Source organism: Bubalus bubalis, chromosome 2, assembly GCF_019923935.1.
Source record: "Bubalus bubalis isolate 160015118507 breed Murrah chromosome 2, NDDB_SH_1, whole genome shotgun sequence".
Lineage (NCBI taxonomy): Eukaryota > Metazoa > Chordata > Mammalia > Artiodactyla > Bovidae > Bubalus > Bubalus bubalis.
Window position 1 is genome coordinate 66477688 of NC_059158.1, and position 24998 is coordinate 66502685.

General features: G+C 37.7%; 1 protein-coding gene across 3 annotated transcripts in view; it reads left to right on the forward strand.

Moving 5' to 3' along the window:
- The window catches only part of PDE1A (phosphodiesterase 1A), a 399686-nt gene that overhangs the window by 253052 nt on the left and 121636 nt on the right, over positions 1-24998 (forward strand). The window lies entirely within an intron of this gene.

The following is a 24998-nucleotide window of genomic DNA, read 5'->3' on the forward strand; positions in this document are numbered from 1 at the left end:
TGGACCACATTCTGTCAAATTGGACCATATTTCTGGTTTTAGAAAAGGCAGACGAATCAGAGATCAAATTCTCAACATCTGCTGGGTCATTGAAAAAGCAAGAGAGTTCCAGAAAAACATATATTTTTGCTTTATTGACTATGCCAAAGCCTTTGACCATGTGGATCACAATAAACTGTGGAAAATTCTGAAAGAGATGGGAATACCAGACCACCTGACCTGCCTCTTGAGAAGTCTGTATGTAGGTCAGGAAGCAACAGTTAGAACTGGACGTGGAACAACAGACTGGTTCCAAATAGGAAAAGGAGTATGTCAAGGCTGTATATTGTCACCCTGCTTATTTAACTTCTATGCAGAGTACATCATGAGAAACACTGGGCTGGATGAAGCACAAGCTGGAATCAAGATTGCTGGGAGAAATATCAATAACCTCAGATATGCAGATGACACCACCCTTATGGCAGAAAGTGAAGAAGAACTAAAGAGCCTCTTGATGAAAGTGAAAGAGGAGAGTGAAAAAGTTGGCTTAGAGCTCAACATTCAGAAAAAAAAACTAAGATCATGTTATCTGGTCCCATCACTTCATGGCAAATAGATGGGAAAACAGTGGAAACAGTGGCTAACTTTATTTTTCTGGGCTCCAAAATTACTGCAGATGGTGATTGCAGCCATGAAATTAAAAGACAGTTACTCCTTGGAAGGAAAGTTTTGACCAAACTAGACAGTATATTAAAAAACAAAGGCATTACTTTGTCAACAAAGTCCATCTAGTCAAGGCTATAGTTTTTCCAGTGGTCATATATGGATGTGAGAGTTGGACTATAAAGAAAGCTGAGTGCCGAAGAATTGATGCTTTTGAACTGTGGTGTTGGAGAAGACTCTTGAGAATCCCTTGGACTGCAAGGAGATCCAAGCAGTCCATGCTAAAGGAGATCAGTCCTGGGTGTTCACTTAAAGGACTGATGCTGAAGCTGAAACTCCAGTACTTTGGCCATCTTACATGAAGAGCTGACTCATTTGAAAAGACCCTGATGCTGGGAAAGATTCAGGGCAGGAGGGGAAGGGGACGACAGAGGATGAGATGGTTGGATGGCATCAGCCACTCAATGGACATGGGTTTGGGTGGACCCTGGGTGTTGTTGATGGACAGGGAGGCCTGGCATGCTGCAGTTCATGGGGTTGCAAAGAGTCGAACACAACTGAGTGACTGAACTGAACTGAACTGAACTGAATAATTTCAGGAAATTTTTTTAAATTCCAAGGATGGATATGTAGTCAATATACACTATTTGGCCATGTAACAAGCATTATATGTGCTGTGCTTTGTTGCTCAGTCATGTCTGACTCTTTGCAACCCCATGGACAATAGCCCACCAGATTCCTCTGTCATGGGTATTCTCCAAGCAAAAACACTGAGTGGTTGCCATACTCCCCTCCAGGGGATCTTCCCAACCCAGGGATCAAACCCAGGTCTCCTTCATTGCAGACACAAGGGAAACCCAAGCATTATATACATAATCATAAAATGTAGACACTGACTAAGTTATGAGTTGTATTGAGCAGTAATAGGAATTTAGAGTAAAGTTTGGAAGAAAAGTTATGACCAACCTAGATAGCATATTGAAAAGCAGAGACATTACTTTGTCAACAAAGGTCCATCTAGTCAAGGCTATGGTTTTCCAGTGGTCATGTATGGATGTGAGAGTTGGACTGTGAAGAAAGCTGAGCACCGAAGAATTGATGCTTTTGTACTGTGGTGTTGGAGAAGACTCTAGAGAGTCCCTTGGACTGCAAGGAGATCCAGCCCCAGTCCATCTGAAGGAGATCAGCCCTGGGATTTCTTTGGAATGAATGATGCTAAAGCTGAAACTCCAGTACTTTGGCCACCTCATGCAAAGAGTTGACTCATTGGAAAAGACTCTGATGCTGGGAGGGATTGGGGGCAGGAGGAGAAGGGGACGACAGAGGATGAGATGGCTGGATGGCATCACTGACTTGATGGATGTGAGTCTGAGTGAAATGCAAGAGTTGGTAATGGACAGGGAGGCCTGATGTGCTGCGATTCATGGGGTCGCAGTCGGACACGACTGAGTGACTGATCTGAACTGAACTGAAAAATGGTCACTCAGAAATGTGGAACACATAAGTCTTCAACTATCATAACAGGAAGTTGATGATTATCAAATATTGAAATCGAGAAATAGAAAAATAAGTATACCATTAAAAAATAAGGAGAAAAGTCCCACAAAAAACAGCAAGATAGTATTTTAAAGTAGATGTCTTCAGTGAACAGAGCATGAGACTGGGTGGGTGAAGAAACTGCTAATTTTTTTAGAAAAATTTTCAAATATAGATTGAATTATATCCCTCAATAAATAATTTAAAATATATTAGTTTATATATTTAAAAGTTAAATGTATGTATTTAATTTGGGGCATGATTTACTCTGGCTTCTCTGGTGGCTCAGTTGGTAAAGATTCCACCCACAACGCAGGAGACCTGGGTTCGATCCCTGGGTTGGGAGGATGCTCTGGAGAAGGGCATGGCCACTCACTCCAGTATTCTTGTCTGGAAAATCCCAGAGAGAAGAGCCTGCTAGGCTATTGTCCTTGGGGTCACAAAGAGTTGGACACAACTTAGTGACTAAACCACCACGATTTACTTTGATAAAAATATTTTAAGAGTAAAGGCCAACAAACAAGAAAAAAAGAAAAACCTTCATATTTTAATCTTACAAAAATCTCCTTATAATAAGTTGATGCTAGAAATTTGAAACCCCAAAGACTACAGGTTAGGAAACCAAGATTGATTCACTATAGAAAGAAAATGAAAGCAGGATTCTAGAAGTTGGGGCCATGAATGTACTATCCATAAGGAGAATTACTCTTCCCAGCCACCAAAACTATCAATACTTTGCTTTGTTTGGTCATCAGCTACTCAGGAAACCAACCCTAAAAAAGAATGAGAGCCAATTGGTCTTTGATCTTTGTTATTTGGCTACTGCTTTCTAACTCTGAGAACACAAGACAGGCCACTTACTATATAGTATGAGATTATCTGGAAGTTGAAAAACAGGTATAGCTGTTAAGCCCTAAGGGGCATGGACCTTAAATAAATAAAGAAGCAAAGAGAGAATAACCTTTTTAGCTTATTACATATCATAGAGAGCCTTCTGATTCTGTTGTGGTGGGTGGTTTGTGAGGTTCTGTATATTATGATGATTTCAGTTGTGCTTGCTAAGTATTATAGGATGATGCTATTTTCCTCCTACTACAAGCTATTGACAATCTGCTCATCCTCTGCCTATTAACCATAAATATTCATTGCCTATATAATAATATATGTAATAAATCCAAGGTTAAAAAATGAAAGTCTACTTTTTAAGAATCCTACCTAGATACCTTATTTTCATTAAACCCCAGTTATTGTTTAGTAGAAGATAATTTATGAAACGTCTCTAAGAAACTATGAAAGTGTATTATTTGCCATGATAAGGGGTCTGGGGGAAAAAAAAAGGGAGAGAGAAGTGAAGTTGAACCTTGGAATTTAAGCCTTATATTCTGAAATTAAAAATAAAATAAAAATCTTAACGCCTTCTTGGGCTGGTCGGTTCTATCAGATTTTTCTCCATGCACCCTCCTTCAAATTAACCACTGCTGAGCTACTATAGAGAATGAGATAGAGCTTACCAGGGTGAGGACTGTCTCTGGAAAACCAAGCAGATATTGACTTCTAAGCCTGCTCTTACATTTCAATCTGCATGAAATACTGTCCATTTTTTTTTTCTGAGCTTTGACAAGAATCTGATATGATGTGTATGTTCAGTCTCTCAGTCATGTCCGACTTTTTGCTGCCCTATGGATTGTAGCCTTCCTGGCTCCTCTATCCATGGAATTCCCCAAGCAAGAATACTGGAGTGGGTTGTCAAGCCCTCTTCCAGAGGATCTTGTTGACCCAGGGATGGAGCCTGCATCTCTTACATCCCCTGCATTGGCAGGTGGATATTTTACCACTGAGCATCAGGGAAATGCAATGCAGAACATTAGGGGCAGATAAAAATCCTATTTAGGAAAAATCTAGGACAACCAAGAGTAGCAACTCAACACTGTCCTTAGAGGAGAACTTGGAAATGCCAACTCCACAAGACGGAACCTATAACAAAAACCCTTAAGGGTAGGACCACGGTCTTCACCCAATACCACAACTATCAAGAAATCAGGTGTTCTAATCTCTGGATTTCTCCAATGTTCTCTGGCCCATCTGCATTTTTTCCAAAGACTGTGGATCACCAAACAGAAAAAAAGTGACACAAGACACTTTTGTGATCAGTAATACATCTTATTTCCATAATCATATCCCAAGAAGGCAGAATGCCCAAAATATTTGTTTTAAACACGTGGTCCTTAGGAGAAGGAGGAAAAAAAACCAGGTAGATATCACACTTCAGCTTAAAATCCAGTCCTGCTCAAATGACGTCACTTGAAATGTCCTTGATGGAGCTCAGAATTGGTCCCTTCTTCAAAGCTGGGTGCCTAGAGGAATGAGTCTTTACTCCCAATAATCCTAATGCAGGGTTATTTGTACAGTGTTTTCCTTGGAGGTCCTGGTATAGAGATGTCAGAAATATTTCTTATCAGGACCCATGGGCATGCCAGTTATGAGCATGGAGTTCATGTTTATCTGCCCATTGGAACCACTGCTGCCATTCATATGCACCATACTATATGCTGCATGATTCCCCTGGTGGGCAAACTGCTGCTGGAAAAGGAGCTGTTTCTGGCCAGGGTTCCAGATGGGCAGCGCTTCATTTCTGAGGACACGGGTGCAATCTGGGTGCTGCATCATGGGATTCTGGGAGACTTGACTCAATTATTTAAGCATGTTAATCACATTTTTAACCATGCTCATTTCCAGATTAGCCTTTGTTTTGATGTAAATTGGAATCTTTGTGGGGTTGAAGGAAAGAACTAAGAATTATATTTTCTCAAGAAATTGACCTGTTTAATCACCATATTAGAGATGCTTTGTGAAGAAATTTTGATCTTCCAGAAAGACCAAGATCTAGAAGTCATCATGTCCTCTTGTTCAGACACAGAGAATATAGATTTGACATAGGTCTAGTGCTGTGGATTGATTGACATTAAATAGACTAACTAAGGGTTGAAAATTCAACATTCAAAACACTAAGATCATTGCATCTGGTCCCATTATCTCATGGCAAATAGATGGGGAAAAAATGGAAACAGTGACAGACTTCATTTTCTTGGGCTCCAAAATCACTGCTGACAGTGACTGCAGCCATGAAATTAAAAGACACTTGCTCCTTGGAGAGCTATGACAAACCTAGATAGCATATTAAGAAGCAGAGACATCACTTTGTCAACAAAGGTCCGTATGGTCAAAGCTATGGTTTTTCCAGTAGTCATGTATAGGTGTGAGAGTTGGACCATAAAGAAGACTGAGCACAAAAGAATTGATACTTTCCAGGGGTGGCTCTGGAGAAGACTCTTGAGAGTTCCTTTGGCCTGCAGGGAGAAAGAACCAATGAATCCTAAAGGAAATCAACCCTGAATATTCATTGGAAGGACTGTTGCTGAAGCTGAAGCTCCAATACTTGGCCACCTGATGCAAAGGGCCCACTCATTGGAAAAAAAACCTGAGTCTGGTAAAGATTGAAGGCAAAGGAGAAGGGGGCAGCAGAGGATGAGATGGTTAGACAATATTATGGACTCAGTGGACCTGAATTTGAGCAAACTCGGGAAGATAGTGGCATTCAGAGGAGCCTGATGGGCTACAGTCCTTTGGGTTGCAAACAGTCAGACACAACATAGCGACTGAACAACAACAAAAACAAAGGCTGGTACTTGCCAGGCACTCACCGTAACCTAGTTATGGCAGGGATTCAAAAGAGTTAGACAAAGACCTTTATTGATTTTGTGAATCATTCCAGATGAAGAGCTTTCTGATAGTGCTTAACAGCACATTATTGTCTCAGAAGACCATTTAATTTTATCTGAAATACTTGCTTAAACTCTGTAGGAGTGCATCTTAATACACATGGGGGTGCACTGCCCTCAATCGAATTGGAAGAATTTGCAGAAAAGCACCTAATGTGAGGTGTCACTCAAGTATCTAACAATTCTCTAGCCGGAAAATCTAGACCACTGAGAATTCCCTATAAATTAGTCATGGGGAAAATTGGCCTAGGGCAGTTTTCTTATTGTTTAGCATGTCACTTCATGTTTGAAATCAGAAATCTGTCTTACTGAATTACTTGCCTTGTTTGCCTCAATTAGGAGCAATGGACTTAGAAACAAAAATATGTGGAGAATTCTGTCTATGACTGTGTGGTAAGAGTATGGAACAGGATCAATGCTTGGTCTGTATTTTGAATAACAAAAAAATGCATCCAGGTGAGGATAGAAACTGTTTATGGGGTTCTCAAGGCAATAATACTGAAGTGGTTTGCCATTCCCTTCTCCAGTGGACCACATTCTGTCAGACCTCTCCACCATGACCTGCCCATCTTGGAAGGCTCTAGACAATGGCTCCTAGTTTCATTCAGTTAGACAAACTGATCCATGTGATCAGTTTGGTTAGTTTTCTGTGCTTGTGGTTTTCAGATTGAAGGCAAGAGGAGAAGGGGATGACAGAGGATGAGATGGTTGGATGGCATCACCGACTCAATGGACATGAGCTTGAACAAGCTTTGGGACTTGGTGATGGACAGGGAGGGCTGCATGCTGCAGTCCATGGGGTCACAGAGTCAGACACGATGGAGCAACTAAACTGAACTGAGGGTAGCAAGGCTGTTGTATGTATCTGCCAGGAAGGTGCAGTTTCCCCAAATAGTTGCTCTTTGGAGCATCTCTTATCGGGCCATTAAAATTTTTTTTTTCACCTATATTATAGGAATTCATGAGAGTCATGTCTTTATTAGTTCTGAAAGAAATTAAGAAAGAAAGAGAGAAAGGAAACAGAGAGAAAGGAAGGGAAGGGAGACAGGAAATATTTTCTGGTTTTATGTTCCTTCTTCCAGTCTAGATTTAGTTGCATTTTTCGTTGTTTTATGTGTTGAGGGTGTTGGTATAAACTGTACAAAAATTTGTAATACTTTTGTTAAAATATACTTTTCAAAAAGGTAAAATCATGAGTCATGCAAATACAAATTAAATATGTACCGAATTTTTGCTTAAATCAATAATGAAGAGATCAGTAAGATGTTATGATTTGTTCAAAAGACATTTAATAAGGTGTGCATAGACAATGTTCTGATAAGATTGCTGAGGTAGATGCAGAACTGGCTAATGCCTACACACAGGTCTTAAACCTGTAAAGTTGTTTGTTCCACTGGACAAAACTATTGTTCACTTCTACAATAGATTTCTACAAAGTAGAAATCTACAAGTACAATGAACAAATAGCTTCATTAGATCTGAATCCTTTAATCAATAGCAAGCTAAACTACATACATTCTTCTAGATAACTCTTGATTGGATTTGTCCAAATTGAGAGAGAAGACATGTTACCCACCTTTCTGCCTTCTTTCCAAATCTCAGAAAAGATTTTTGACACTTTCTGGTTACTGTGTATTCAGATGCATGACTTGTTGGCCTTTGGATCTATTCCTTGTTCTATCCCTGCTCTGCTCTGTATTATCACAGCTGAATTTCCCAACTTCCTTTGTCAACCGGTAACTGGCTGAATTTAGCCAAAGGCAGACACTGTGAGGAGATTGAAGGATAATTGAGGAAGAAGAGAGAAGCCCGTGTATTTCTCCTTCCTTTTCTGCCCTTAAGGAAGTTTTCTGTGCATCAGTTGCATCTTCTGTGATTCTAGATGCCCCCTCCTGTGCTCCTTTTTTCTACAGGAGCTCCCCAAACAGCAGGGATCTGGAAACACTGTCTCTCCCTTGATTTCCAAAGTCTCCAGTAGTTGCTTATTTAGAGGGATCTACACTACTTTCCTGGTTGCCTTACCATCTTCCAACATCCCAGTAATCAATTTTCAGAATTAAATTTTCAGTTTTAAATGTTCACAGCTGTTATGTTTCCTGAGTAGAACATGACTAATTCATTCTAGAGTATTTTACTTTTATTCCTGTTGTTCAGTTCAGTCACTCAGTTGTCTCCAACTCTTTACGACCCCATGGACTGCAGCACACCAGGCTTCCCTGTCCATCACCATGTCCCTGAGCTTGCTCAAACTCATGTCCATCAAGTCGGTGATGACATCCAACCATCTCATCCTCTGTCATCCCCTTATCCTCCTGCCTTCAATCTTTCCCAGCATCATGGTCTTTTCAAATGAGTAGTTCTTCACATCGGGTGGCCAAAGTATTGGAGTTTCATCTTCAGCATCAGTCCTTCCAATGAATATTCAGGACTGATTTCCTTCAGGATTGACTGGTTTGACTCCTTGCAGTCCAAGGGACTGTTAAGAGTCTTCTCCACACCACAGTTCAAAATCATCAGTTCTTTGGTGCTCAACACTCTTATGATCCAACTCTCACATCCTACATGACTACTGGAAAAACCATAGCTTTGACTAGATGGACATTTGTCGGTAATGTCTCTGTTTTTGACTGGCTGTCTAGATGTGTCTTAGCTTTTCTTCCAAGGAGCAAGTGTCTTTTAATTTCATGGTTGCAGTCACCATCTGCAGTGATTTTGGAGCCCAGGAAAATAAAGTCTGTCACTGTTTCCATTGTTTCCCCAACTATTCACATGAAGTGATGGGACCAGATGTTATAATCTTCATTTTTTGAATGTTGAATTTTAAGCCAACTTTTTCATCTCATTTTTCACTTTCATCAAGAGGCTCTTTAGCTCCTCTTCACTTTCTGCCATAAGGATGGTTTCATCTGCATATCTGAGGTTATTGATATTTCTCCCTGCAATCTTGATTCCAGTTTGTGCTTCATCCAGTCTTACAGTTCATATGCTGTTCTCTGCATATAAGTTAAATAAACAAGGTGCAATATACAGCCTTCATGTACTTCTTTACAATTTGGAACCAGTCCACTGTTCTATGTCCAGTTTGAATTGTTGCTTCTTAATCTGTATGCCGGAGAAGGCAATGGCACCCCACTCCGGTACTTTTGCCTGGAAAATCCCATGGATGGAGGAGCCTGGTAGGCTGCAGTCCATGGGGTCGCTAAGAGTCGGACACGACTGAGCAACTTCACTTTCACTTTTCACTTTCATGCATTGGAGGAAATGGCAACCCACTCCAGTGTTCTTGCCTGGAGAATCCCAGGGACGGGGGAGCCTGGTGGCTGCTGTCTATGGGGTCACACAGAGTCAGACACGACTGAAGTGACTTAGCATAGCATAATCTATATACCAATTTCTCAGGAGGCAGGTAAGCTGGTTTGGTATCCAGTTTCTTTTCATCCACAGTCAAAGGCTTTAGTATACTCAATGAAGCAGAACTAGATGTTTTTGTGGAATTTTCTTCCTTTTTCTATGATCCAACGAAATTTGGCAATTTGATCTCTGGTTCCTCTGCCTTTTCTAAATTCAGCTTGAACATCTGGAAGTTCTCGGTTCACATGCTGTTGAATCCTGGCTTGGGAGAATTTTGAGCATTACTTTGCTAGCATGTGAGATGAGTGAAATTGTGCAGTAATTTGAGCATTCTTTGGCATTGCCTTTCTTTGGGACTGGAATGAAAACTGACCTTTTCCAATCCTGTGGTCATTGCTGAATTTTCCAAATTTGCTGGCATATTGAATGGAGAACTTTCACAGCATCATCTTTTAGGATCTGAAATAGTTCAACTGGAATTCCATCACCTCCATTAGCTTTGTGTGTAGTGATGCTTCCTAAGGCGCACTTGACTTTGCACTCCAGGATATCTAGCTCTAGGTGAGTGATCACACCACTGTGGCGATCTGAGTCATTTTTTGTATAGTTCTTCTGTGCATTCTTGCCACCTCTTCTTAATATCTGCTGCTTCTGTTTGGTCCATACCGTTTCTGTCCTTTATTGTGCCCATCTTTGCATGAAATGTTCCCTTGGTATCTCTCGTTTTAATGAAGAGATCTCTAGTCTTTCCCATCCTATTGTTTTCCTCTATTTCTTTGAATTGATCACTTAGGAAAGCTTTCTTATCTCTCCTTGCTGTTGTTTGGAACTTCGCATTCAGATGGATGTATTTTTCCTTTTCTCTACCTTTCGCTTCTCTTCTTTTCTCAGATATTTGTAAGGCCTCCTCAGACAATCATCTTGTCTTTTTGCATTTCTTTTTTGGGGGATGGCTTGATCATCACTTCCTGTCCAACCTCTATTCCTAGCAAGAATAGTCAAGTGGGTTGCCATTTCCTACTCCAGGGGACCTTCCCGACTGTGGGATAAAACCCTTATCTTGTATTTGAGGCAGATTCTTTACCACTGAGGCCACCAGGTCATGTTCCTATTGTTAAGCTGTACTACATTTGGGACTCAGTAGTTTAAACTAGTGATGATGCATTCTCAAAACAGATTCTGTCAATGTCAATGTAGTGTTCCTGAGATCTCAGAAGGAAAGAATTATTTCCAATGATCCTGAGAGATTGTGTATATGAAAGTTACATTTCTATGGAGGCAAGGAAGATTCTGCAAAATCAAACAGGAATACTTGTCCTCCAATTTTAGTAGTGTCTTGAAATCCAGAGTGTTCATATACAATATGGTGGTGGGTGAGATCGGCAGGGAGAAGGGAAGGAGAGTAGTAAGTGAGAGTATTAGGGACAGGAAAAGAGGGAGGGATTTGGGGAGGGATAGGGAGAGAAAATCATTCAAATTAGTATAAAATGATTTTATCTAATGCATACAGCAACCTTTGCAGTAAAAACCATCTTCTCAATCAGTTTGTTGGAAGTCAGTTTGGTCACTTATTATTAATATGTCACCAATTTCATCCCAATGAAGGATTGCTCTTTCAAGACACTCTGTTTTAATTGACCCCAATTTTCCTATCTCTGGGTGATAAAATTAACAAGAGGGTTTCTCTATTTCTCTGCTTGCTGATAGGATTTTAACTGTATTTGCCATGGAAATATTTCTACTTCTTAGGTTTTCTTATGTTTATGATTTACTGTAATTGGAAAAATTCCATGTTGACTTTTCTTTCTATAGTTTCACATTTTCACAGGCATATTTCTTTAAAGATCTATTTTAATATGATTTTCCTTCTCTGGTAGTGTATTTTTGAAGCATTTTGGTACAAGTACTGCATTAATTAGGAATAAATGTCTTAAGCACACTCTTATTTTTTTTCTTTCTTTTTTTCTTTTTTTTTAAATTTTATTTTATTTTTAAATTTTACAATATTGTATTGGTTCTGCCATATATCGAAATGAATCTGCCACAGGCATATATGTGTTCCCCATCCTGAACCCTCCTCCCTCCTCCCTCCCTGTACCATCCTTCTGGGTCGTCCCAGTGCACCAGCCCCAAGCATCCAGTATCGTGCATCAAATCTGGACTGGCAACTCGTTTCATATATGATATTATACATATTTCAATGCCATTCTCCCAAATCATCCCACCCTCTCCCTGTCCCACAGAGTCCAAAAGACTGTTCTATACATCAGTGTCTCTTTTGCTGTCTCGATTACAGGGTTATCGTTACCATCTTTCTAAATTCCATATATATGCGTTAGTATACTGTATTGGTGTTTTTCTTTCTGGCTTACTTCACTCTGTATAATAGGCTCCAGTTTCATCCACCTCATTAGAACTGATTCAAATGTATTCTTTTTAATGGCTGAGTAATACTCCATTGTGTATATGTACCACAGCTTTCTTATCCATTCATCTGCTGATGGACATCTAGGTTGCTTCCATGTCCTGGCTATTATAAACAGCTGCGATGAACATTGGGGTACACGTGTCTCTTTCAATTCTGGTGTCCTCAGTGCTAAGCACACTTTTAAACATTCCTTTGTTATTTTTGGTGGAACTGATGCTAAAGTTGCTTTGCACAGCCAGTATAGTCGTAGACTTTGCTGGTTTCCAGTCTCTTATTGCTTTAGGAGCACCGCTGATTCATCGTGTTCTTTCCATGCTCAACCTCTTGTCTACTAACTTTTTGTTGTTCAGTTACTAATTTGTGTCCAGATCTTTGTGATCCCATGGACTGCAGCACACGAGGCTTCCCTGCCTTTCACTAGCTCCCAGAATTTGCTCAAACTCATGTCCATTGAGTCAGTGATGCCATCCAACCACTTCATCTTTTTTTGCTGCTTCTCCTCTTCCCCTTGAACTTTCCCAGGATCAGGTTGTACTAACTTTAATTCTTTCTAAACCACATCCTCATTTGACTTTTGTAGCACTGCTTACTATGCTTTTCCCGTTTCTCTGATTTTGCAAAAAATATGTAATAAATTCAGCCATCACAGTTCACTCTACTCTCATATTTTATACTATTTCCTCATATTTCCCTTTCTGTTTTTCACATATATCCTTTTCTGTGTCTATCTCAAATCTGAAATATATGTGCCTGTTTTCAGTCAGTTTAGTCCATGAGCCTAGAACATGTGATGAACAGGTGTATATTTAATTATTATGTATTATTTTCTTTCCTTTGGCTTCACTGTGTGTCTAAAAGAGGCTAGAACAACTGCACTTCAACATAATCATCAAATCATGATTGAGTTATTTTGTTATTTTATACCCTTTTAAAGTCTTTGCTTGCAATTCAGGATGAATTTTGACATCTTGCTATTTTTCAGTCATTTAAATATGTCATGGTCAGTGATTCCAAAAGTACTGAGTAATGAACTTGATTTCTAAGTTAAATGTGAGCAATTATTGTTTTGTGAATGATATATCAGATGTTATACTTTAATAGGGGATTATTTCATTAAAACTCTTTTTATTATCAAAAAACAGCAGTCAATTTCCCAGAATTAAATAATCTCAATGATTTAGTTCATTTTAGCTATTTTTCCTTTAGCACATTTCCAAATAATATGCCTTTATTATTTTTTGATTTATCAATTTTAGTCTTTACCAACTGACATCTGTAATGTTAATAGAGGAAATTTCTATAGTATATTAATTTCAACTTCCCCAGCCTCATCTTCTCAAAAGACTTTTATTATATCTTATTTTGTTTTAAAATCACTGCTGTTTATAGTAGTGTGGTTTGTAAATATTATTCACCTCTCAATCAAATAGAGTCAATCAAATGACATATCTTGTATAATTTTTTTCTTTCTCCTTGATTTCATAAGCAGTGTATTTTTATAATTTTATGCCCAACTGATCTGTCGGAACAAAGTTCCAAACATCCCATCAGTTTCTTTGTTCATCAGTTCCATTTTTACCCCCAGAGACGTCCCTCCTACTTCCTGTCTTCTGTACTCCTACTTCAATCTGGACTAGTTAATTCCTAGGATGCACACATATCTCCTTTGGAGGCTTCTCTTTTTCACTTCACTGTATTAAAGTTCTTGATGTGTTCTTGTTTTGGTCAAATGCATCACCCAGTTGCTTCCTGAAATAGAATGCATAGAAAGTCAAATTTTTACAGTCATTGAATGTCTGAAAATGCCTTTATTCTTTCTTCAAACTTGATTGATAGTTTTACTGAGTATAAAATTGTAGGTTGACCCCAGGACCAGCTACATAATATATAGGGCCCAGTGCAAGTTGAAAATGTAGGACTTCTTGTTAAAAAATGATTAAGAATTTCAGAATAGTGACAGTAAAGTGGAAACCAAGGGTCGGGGGGAGATTCTCCTAATTGCAAGGTCCTCTATGGCTCTGAGGTTGGATACTCATGACACTGACCCTAGTGGTTAGTTGGGCCCTTACAAAATGGAGATTTTTAGTTCTAGAAAATTGTCCTATACATCAGTGTCTCTTTTGCTGTCTCGTACACAGGGTTATTGTTACCATCTTTCTAAATTCCATATATATGCGTTAGTATACTGTATTGGTGTTTTTCTTTCTGGCTTACTTCACTCTGTATACTCTGTGGGAGAGGGAGAGGGTGGGAAGATTTGGGAGAATGGCATTGAAACACGTAAAATATCATGTATGAAACGTGTTGCCAGTCCAGGTTCAATGCACGATACTGGATGCTTGGGGCTAGTGCACTGGGACGACCCAGAGAGATGGTATGGGGAGGGAGGAGGGAGGAGGGTTCAGGATGGGGAACACATGTATACCTGTGGCGGATTCATTATGATATTTGGCAAAACTAATACAATTTTGTAAAGTTTAAAAGTAAAATAAAATTAAATAAATAAATAAAGAATATCATTTAAAAAAAAAAAAGAAAATTGTCCTTTTTTTTTTTTTGAGAATTTCTTCCATTCCTGGTGTCTAGAATTTTCTAACTAGATATTAGACCTTCAAAACCAACATTGTAATTTTATCTTTATTATTCTATTATTCATTTTGCTGTCTTTATGTCTACTTCATGGGTTATTAGACATGATCCTCTACCTCTTCTGTTGACATTTTTATATAAATCATCAGTTTCAATTCTAAGAGCTTTTTCATCACTATTTATTCTATTTTTAAAAAGTTACAGCATATTCGCTCATGGATGAATCTCTTCACTTACTTTTCTCAGTTTTTGTAAAATGAAGTATAGTTGATTTACAATGTTATATTAGTTCCAGATATACCACACAGTGATTCAGTAATTTTATATATTATACACCATCTAAAGTTATTATAAAATAGTTAGTTCTCTCTATTGACAAGTCTGTTTGTGTTGTGTTATATTCACTCATTTATTTTTTAGATTCCACATATAAGTGAAACAGTGTTTGTCATTCTCTGTTCAACTTATTTCACTAAACATAATACCCTACAGTTTCATTCATGTTGTTGCAAATGACAAAATGCCACTCTTTCTATGGCTGAGTAATATTCCATTATATATATATGTGTGTGTGCGTGTGTGTATGCGTGTGAAGCCACATTTTCTTTATCCATTCATCTGTTAATGGATACTTAACTTAATTTCATATCTTGGCTATTATAAATAATGCTACAATAAACATTGGTGTGTATATATGTTTTCAAATTTGTGTTTTCATTTTATTCAGATAAATAGCCAGAAAACTCCATACTCTTTTCCATAGTGGCTGTACCAATTATATTCCCATCATCAGTGAACTAGGGTTCTCTTTCTCCACATTCTTGCCAATGTTTATTATTTGTTATCTTTTTTATAACAGCCATTCTAACAGGTATGAAGTAATATCTCACATGGCCAGTTTTTGATGGTGGTTTTTTTTGTTTTCCTTTCATCTCAGTATTATTTCCATTTCCTCTAACTTTCTTTATTTTATTTAGATATATCAATGTCTTTAATGTTTGAGGTTTTTCTTCAAGGCTTGCTCATTGATGACAGGCCATTAATATTGAAGAATGTGTCTGAAAAGTGATTAGAATTTCTTTGTCATAGGTGGTGCTTGTCACCTTCTGGGCTTCACTGAAAGGTGTAGGGAGAACAAGGGCAAACTTTTGTTTCCAAAATTTTATTTGTCTGGGGCTTTTTGGTCTCTCTTGTGGTTAATCCCACAATCTTCACTCTGTAAATAGGTGGGAGAAAGAAACCTGAGGTATCAGCACTCAATATGCTGATTTTTGTTTAATTTCTCTGTTTCCAATCTGGCAATCTTGTCTCTTTTCCAGGTTTGCTACAGGAGTAGGTAAGGATAATCTCATGCTACTTGGGGTGAAGAAAGGAATCGAAGCTGTAAAAAGATTTTCACCATTTTATTTTGAGCATAAAGACAGATCCTTGGATTATAAGATCTTTGCTGTCCCTATTTCCTCAGCTATTCTGAGCTTTTGTGGACATTAATCATCTTGCTTCTTCAGTGATCACCCATCAAAAGCTCTTCGCTTTGTTTGTCTTTCTTGGTATCTGCTCAGTCAGTTACCATATTTCACTATTTTTCCAGAAACCGTATTGTAAGCTTTTCTTTGCTGTATTATCTTCTGTTCTTTCTCCTTGTACCTCTTTTATGTTTTCAGTCTGTTTATGTTGTTAGTGATGGTTCAGGGGTGAACAGTAATAAAGGCATTTTTTTAGTCCATCAGGCTCCACTGCAAACCACAATTCTTCTTTTGTCTATTTCTTTCCTTTAAATTAAAAAAAAAAATGATATCACACATTCTCTGACCCAGCTAGCATCAGCCAACAGCCATAAACACTCCTTTCCAGAATCAGGCTCCTCCTGTGTGAGGGTGGCAATTTAGTCCCACGGTTCTCCTACATCCTCTATGAAGCATCTGGTCCTCAGCGTTATGTGCAGTTTCCACTGGCAGAGCTCATTCTAAAGCTGATCACTACAGAAAACTGGAAGTAGCCCTCTGTTTAGGGTGTTGCTTCTCTCCAGAAATACCAGGAAAAAGTGAATGTTAGTTGAGTGAGCCCGCACTGACTTTAAAGCCCTATAGTCTTTCCAGCACTACAGTAGGACTATATTGAAAGTCTCTGGTATGAGAGGATGGTGCTGTAGGGAGTGTGGTAGAAGTTAGGTAAAAAGATTGACATGGTAAAAACAGGTAATTTGAGGAGTAACTAATAAAGAAAATATTTAAAGTTGTTATACCCATGTAGGGAACTACCAGGATAACGCAATGCCTCTGGGCTGATAACATTAGGCTCCAAGGATGTGTTATACTTGGAAAGAGAAAGAGAGAGAGATTGAGAGGGGACTCTCGAGAGGGTTGTTTGACAAATGACCTTTTCTGGTGGGTGCCTCTCCAGGGAGGAGAGAAGAATAACAGGGCCTTCACGCCTCCCTTCCTCCTGTTTCCTGAAACCAGATCCAAAGTCTGATGAGGTCTCTGCATTCTTGCCCTCAGGGCAAGGAGCAGGGCAGAGCCCAGTAGATGGATCTGCAGGGACAAGTGAAAGACATTTAACACAGAGAGGCCACCTGAGCTCAGTGCTAAACATGTGTTTTCCAAGGTCCAAGAGAATGACATAAAATGTTAAACTGCCCTTCAGTGGGTCTGGTATGTGTGGACCCTATCCCTAAACTTTCTTCCCTGGTTTAAATAAATTCTTATCAGTAGGTGAGAGTAACTACTTTATCTTTATCAGAACAAATAGATTTAAATATATATATATAAAATATAAACATACTTATATTTATCTACTTAATATATAAATATATCTACTGTATAAAACTTCTAAGGCAGGAATCCCTTAGAAGAAATGGAGTAGCCAATCATGGTCAACAAAAGAGTCCGAAATGCAGTACTTGGATGCAATCTCAAAAACGACAGAATGATCTCTGTTCGTTTCCAAGGCAAACCATTCAATATCACAGTAATCCAAGTCTATGCCCCAACCAGTAATGATGAAGAAGCTGAAGTTGAAAGGTTCTATGAAGACCTACAAGACCTTTTAGAACTAACACCCAAAAAAGATGTCCTTTTCATTATAGGGGACTGGAATGCAAAAGTAGGAAGTCAGGAAATACCTGGAGTTAACAGGCAAATTTGGCCTTGGAGTACGGAATGAAGCAGGGCAAAGACTAATAGAGTTTTGCCAAGAGAACGCACTGGTCATAGCAAACACCCTCTTCCAACAACACAAGAGAAGACTCTACACATGGACATCACCAGATGGTCAACACCGAAATCAGATTGATTCTATTCTTTGCAGCCAAAGATGGAGAAGCTCTATACAGTCAGCGAAAACAAGACTGGGAGCTGACTGTGGCTCAGATCGTGAACTCCTTATTGCCAAATTCAGACTGAAATTGAAGAAAGTAGGGAAAACCACTAGACTATTCAGGTATGACCTAAATCAAATCCCTTATGATTATACAGTAGAAGTAAGAAATAGATTTAAGGGACTAGATCTGATAGATAGAGTGCCTGATGAACTATGGATGGAGGTTCATGACATTGTACAGGAGACAGGGATCAAGACCATCCCCATGGAAAAGAAATGCAAAAAAGCAAAATGGCTGTCTGAGGAGGCCTTACAAATAGCTGTGAAAAGAAGAGAAGCAAAAAGCAAAAGAGAAAAGGAAAGATATGCCCATTTGAATGCAGAGTTCCAAAGAATAGCAAGGAGAGATAAGAAAGCCTTCCTCAGCGATCAATGCAAAGAAATAGAATGGGAAAGACTAGAGATCTCTACAAGAAAATTAGGGATACCAAGGGACCATTTCATGCAAAGATGAGCTCGATAAAGGACAGAAATGGTATGGACCTAACAGAAGCAGAAGATATTAAGAAGAGGTGGCAAGAATACATAGAAGAACTGTACAAAAAAGATCTTCATGACCAAGATAATCATGATGGTGTGATCACTCACCTAGAGCCAAACATCCTGGAATGTGAAGTCAAGAGGGCCTTAGAAATCATCACAACGAACAAAGATAGTGGAGGTGATGGAATTCCAGTTGAACTATTTCATATCATGAAAGATGATGCTGTGAAAGTGCTGCACTCAATATGCCAGCAAATTTGGAAAACTCAGCAGTGGCCACAGGACTGGAAAAGGTCAGTTTTCATTCCAGTCCCAAAGAAAGGCAAAGCCAAAGAATGCTCAAACTATCACACAATTGTACTCATCTCATACGCTAGTAAAGTAATGCTCAAAATTCTCCAAGCCAGGCTTCAGCAATACGTGAACCGTGAACTTCCAGATGTTCAAGCTGGTTTTAGAAAAGACACAGGAACCAGCGATCAAATTGCCAACATCCACTGGATCATGGAAAAAGCAAGAGAGTTCCAGAAAAACATCTATTTCTGCTTTATTGACTATGCCAAATCCTTTTACTGTGTGGATCACAATAAACTGTGGAAAATTCTGAAAGAGATGGGAATACCAGAAAATTCTGAAAGAGATGGGAATACCAGAGCACCTGACCTGCCTCTTGAGAAACCTATATGCAGGTCAGGAAGCAACAGTTAGAACTGGACATGGAACAACAGACTGGTTCCAAATAGGAAAAAGGAGCATGTCAAGGCTGTATGTTGTCACCCTGCTTATTTAATTTCTATGCAGAGTACATCATAAGAAACACTGGACTGGAAGAAGCACAAGCTGGAATCAAGATTGCCGGGAGAAATATCAAAAACCTCAGATATGCAGATAACACCACCCTTATGGCAGAAAGTGAAGAGGAACTAAAAAGCCTCTTGATGAAAGCGAAAGAGGAGAGTGAAAAAGTTGGCTTAAAGCTCAACACACAGAAAACGAAGATCATGGCATCCGGTCCCATCACTTCATGGGAAATAGATGGGGAAACAGGGGAAACAGTGTCAGACTTTATTTTTGGGGGCTCCAAAATCACCACAGATGGTGATTGCAGCCATGAAATTAAAAGACGTTTACTCCTTGAAAGGAAAGTTATGACCAACCGATAGCATATTGAAAAGCAGAGACATTACTTGCCAACAAAGGTCCGTCTAGTTAAGGCTATGGTTTTTCCAGTGGTCGTGTATGGATGTGAGAGTTGGACTGTGAAGAAAGCTGAGCACTGAAGAATTGATGCTTTTGAACTGTGGTGTTGGAGAAGACTCTTGAGAGTCCCTTGGACTGCAAGGAGATCCAACCAGTCCACTCTAAAGGATATCAGTCCTGGGTGTTCTTTGGAAGGACTGATGCTAAAGCTGAAACTCCAATACTTTGGCCACCTGATGCGAAGAGTTGACTCATTTAAAAGACCCTGATGCTGGGAGGGATTGTGGGCAGGAGGAGAAGGGGACGACAGAGGATGAGATGGCTGGATGGCATCACCAACTCGATGGACATGAGTTTGAGTGAACTCCAGGAGTTGGTGATGGACCTGGAGGCCTGGTGTGCTGTGATTCATGGGGTCGCAAACAGTCGGACACGACTGAGTGAATGAACTGAACTGAACTGAACTCTATAAAAAATGGAGTTTAAAAATATTTTATATTTTTACAAATGTATATTTAAAATGTTTATATAGTCGAATATTTAAATATATTTTAAATATGTGTTTATTTGCATATGTCTCTACTATACATAGTTATTTAAGTATGTATTTTTTTAAAGAAAATCCTTGAGTTGATATAGCCTGTAGTATTTCAGAGGTGTGACAGTAACCAGGTATAAATGATTGGTTCTCCCTTTAAAGTTAATATGGTCTTATTGTTCCTTGCCTCTAAGGAGGAACAAAATTGATCTTGAAAGCATTTCTAACTATTCAAGTGTTTGTATCACTGTACTTAAAAAGAATACTTCAAAATGTTGAGAACTATGCAGTGCCCATTTCTGTAATAAAAAGTACTCTTTTGAAGTAAAGTGATAAATAGTTAACCCAAAATGTGATTTGGAAGAAAAGGAAGAATAATTATATTTTTCTTTGCCTTTAAAAATTCATTTTTCCATTCTATGTTCTCCACTTTAGTCGGGTCATTTTGCTTCTTTAAATGTATAATGTAAATATATTTTAAAGGCCAATAATGTTTGCCACACAATTGTTCTCATTTTTCAATGATACCAATTATTTTGGGAATTATTTATTCTATAAAATAAAGATATCAAGGGATTTTACAACTATAACATTGGCCTTTGTGGGAAAAAAAGTATCTTAAAAAGACTTTCAATTTATAAGCCTTGCTTTCTCGACTAAGGTTAGAATTTAATTTCCTAAGCATTGACCTGCAGAATAGACAAGAAAACTTCATTATTTAACGGCTTCTTATCATCACTTTTTAATCATGTTAGAATTAGAGGCAACTGAAAATGACATAGCAGCTTCTAGTTCTGACAGCCCCAATTTGTATGTCTTTGTGCACTCCTGTGTGTGGCCGTATTTCAATGTTAATGTTAATATCACTATAGCTATTCCTTTAGCATTACCTCTTCTGCTTCTTAGTATGGCATTCTCGCAACCGTATCCTTCTCTCTTTTGTATTTCAATTATGTAAAATATAGGGAGATTGATAGAAGGATGATTATTTTCAATTCTCTTTTAAGTTAAAATTATTAACATACACATCACTCATGCTTTACAGCATTAGAGATATCCTGGGCATTTTTATCCTAGAATTAATGAAGACATGCATAGACACATGGGATTTTTCAGTATAATATCCTTATTATGTAAGTGGTTCTTTTGCAAGATAAGGTTTCATAGCAATATCTTAGAAGCTAAGTTTAGAGTATATGAAGTACCTGATTCTGAAAACTACATCATTTTACATTGTGTATTTTTTCATTTGAAAAGTGGCAGTTCTATATTTGAATAAAAATACTCAATCATTTTCTACAGCTCAGTACTCTTTGTTCAAAAGTAGAAATTGCTTTTCTTCTGTGACTGCTTGATTGGATCACAGATCTAATCAATTATTTTCAAAGATGGTTTCTATTTTCATTGCTGTCTTCTTTTTAAGTGTTCTGATCCTTATAAGGTGAGGAAGTAGTCCCACCAAAAAGCTAAGAACATCAAAACCTGTTCAGTACATAATATTCAGGCTGATTTCAAAAGTCTCATGAATTGTCAAAGATCAGTGCCTTTCTTTTTGAAGAAAAATCATTAACAGTTTAATGCTGCTTTAGAGTTTTTCCATGTCTTTGATATTATATATTAAAATTTTAAGTATTTTAATGGAAATGATTAAAAGTAAAGATATGTAACAGAAGCATCTATTTTGCATATATCCATCTTCTATCTCAAATTACATATTTCATTTTATAATTTATAATTTGATAAGTATGAACATATGTATGCACCTATGAAACCATCACCACAATCAAGAAAATTAACATTTCCATTACCATCAAAATTTCCTCCAGCTCCTTTGTAATCTTTCCCTTCCTCTCTTCCTTGATCTCTACTTCCTAATTCCCAGGCAACCTCTGATCTGCTTCCTGTCTCAATAAGAATAGATTGCATTTAAAAATTTTATACAAATTGAATCATACAGTATGCGTATATCCTATCTCACTCAGCGTAGTCCTTGTTTGGTCACGTCATTGTGTGTATCAACAGTTCATTCGTTATATTGCTAAGCAGAGCTTCTTTGGATGGATATGGCCCAATTTGTTTTCCATTTACTTGTGGATGAACATTTGGGCTGCTTCCAGTTTGGGTCTATTACAAATAAAACTGCTATGAACATTTATGTCCAAGTATTTGTAAGGACATATATTTATTCTTCTCTCCACCAAAGAATAGAACAGTTGAGTCATATGACAGATACATGTTAACTTTTTGGGCAATTGTTTTCCAAATTGATTGTACTTATTTACATTCCCGGAAGCTGTGTGTGGTAGTTTAAATTGTTCACATCTTTGCCAGTATTTGGTATGATCAGTTATTTTAATTTTAGTCATTCTAATAAGTATTTGATTATATTTCATTATTGTTTTAATTTGAATTTTTCTGGTGACTACTGATTTTGAGCATGTGTTCATGTTTGCCATGAATATACCATTTTTGGTGGTACAAAAAAATCATTAGCAGATTTTGTATTGGATCATTTATCTTATTATTGAGGTTTGCAAGTTCTTAACATGTTTTCTGAAAATCCTTTATCAGATATATGATGTACAAATATTTTCTCCCAGTCTGTGGCTGGAAGTTCTTAATATTGGTGAAATTCAACTTATTATTTCATCGCAGGTGTTGTATGTAAGTGGAGAAGGCAATGGCACCCCACTCCAGTACTCTGGCCTAGAAAATCCCATGGACGGAGGAGCCTGGAAGGCTGCAGTCCATGGGGTCGCTGAGGGTCGGACGCGACTGAGCGACTTCACTTTCACTTTTCACTTTCATGCATTGGAGAAGGAAATGGCAACCCACTCCAGTGTTCTTGCCTGGAGAATCCCAGGGACGGGGGAGCCTGGTGGGCTGCCGTCTATGGGGTCGCACAGAGTCGGACACGACTGAAGTGACTTAGCAGCAGCAGTTGTATGTAAGACATATTTGGCTTACCCAAGATCACAAAGATTTTCTCACATGTTTTCTTCTACGTTTATAGTTTTAGGATATGCATTTAGATCTGTGATGCAGGTATGGAACAAAGTTCCTTTTGCACATGGATATTTCTAATTATCCAGCATAACTTGTGAAGGTTATCCTTTTTCCTCTAAATTATATTTTCATCTTTACCCAAAATAAATTAACTATTTATCTGTGGGTCTATTTTAAACTTTATAAATCTATTGATTTATCTGTTGTATTATCTTGGTGCTAATAATGCGGTGTATTGTGCCTTTTATACTGTACTGACTACTGTAGCTTTAGAATCTCTTGAAGTACTGTAAATTCCCCAACTTTGTTCTTTTTGTTAAATTTGACTATAGCATAGTCAAATAGCTCCTTGATTCGATGTGAATTTCAGAATCAGCCTGTCAATATATACAATAACAAGAGAGCCTGCTGGGATATTTACTGGGGTTACAATGAATCTATAAATAAATTTTTGGAGAAATGACATGAAAGCAATATTGAGTCAATCCGTAAGCATGGTGTATCTTTCCATTTATTTAGATCTACGGTTTTTCCTTTCAACAATGTTCTGTAGTTTTCGGTGTATAGGGCTTGCACATACTTTGTCACATTTATGGCTAGGGATTTTACATTTTCAGAACTATTGTAAATAGTATTGCTTTATATTTTAATTTCAGATTGTTCATTATTATTGTATAGCATGATATTGATTTTTGCATCTTTTTATATTGTAAACTTGTTAAAATCATTTATTTTATCACTTCTAGTAACTCTTTGGTATATTTCATCAGATTTGCTACTTAGACAATCACATTTTCTGTGAACAAAGACAGTTTTATTTCTTTCTTTCCAATATGAATACCTTTTCTTCTTGCCTTGTAGCTTTGTCTGAAAGATCCAGTGCAGTTATGAATGTCTGTGGTGAGAGTAGAGCCTTGGTCCTGGTTTTGGAAGGAAAGCATTCAGTCATTTAGCATTATTTATGACATTAGCTAGATTTTTTAGACTTTTGCAGGTGAGGCATCTCCCTCTTATCCCTAAAGTGCTAAGGATATATGAGTGCTGTATTTTTAAGCTGTTTCAAAGTATGAAACTTTTACTTTCTACATAAAAGGAAATTATACTAAGTAATGTGTTTGGATTATAGAATTACAAAAATCCCCTAAAACTCTATGTGTTGCTCCATTATTATCATATTCAGTATTTTACACAAACCTCAGAGCCAGGTGTAATTTTCCCTTTCACAGTAACCTGTTTTAGTCATTGATATTTATTTTGTTCTGCTTTGCTGACTCTGGACAAATAAGACACTTATCAACTCATGGAATTTATTTTGCAGTGTTGTTGTCTGCTAATATTTCATCATACAAAAGTATGTGATACAAAAAGTAATTGTAGCTGCCTGGATAAGAAGTTTTAAGCTAGGTGTGGCTCTTTTCTGTGGAGAAATAAAGTTTCTTATGGATGAAGAAATGTAAAATACCATTGCTGAAATTTTTAACTTGTCTTGATACCCTAAACCTTGGTATTGGAAATCACTCAAGTAAGTTTTCAGAGAATCTCTTACACTATCTTTAAGGCTGTGCCTAAAAGTAAATGTATTCCATTCTCTCTGAAATACCTTTTCTCAAGGAATTAAATTCTGCCTGCTGACAGGAAAATGGGTGAATTGTATTCGCAATTCTTATTTATAGTGTATAGTGGCTAAAGAACATGTTTTCTGTTGTTAGTAAAGGGAAGTATCTTTAGAAACACTTGGTTTATAGTTAATGCATAGAAATTTCTAAAAGTATTAGAAAATTATTGAGGTAATTTGTACTATTTCACTCCCTGAGATATCTATTTCTGCCTAAAAAATTATTACAAAATGTAGTGGCTTAAAACAACAGTATTAATTACATCACAATTTCTGAGTCAGAAATCCAGAAATGCTTTAAAATTTCTCAAACAGTTGTGATACATGATTCTATGGGCAAAAACATGAGAAAATATTTTGTAGTTTTGCCTCAACTGAAAAATCATTGCAATAAAAACACTAAGCTTGTATACATATATTTTTTTCTCTTCTTAATTATATTTTCTTGAA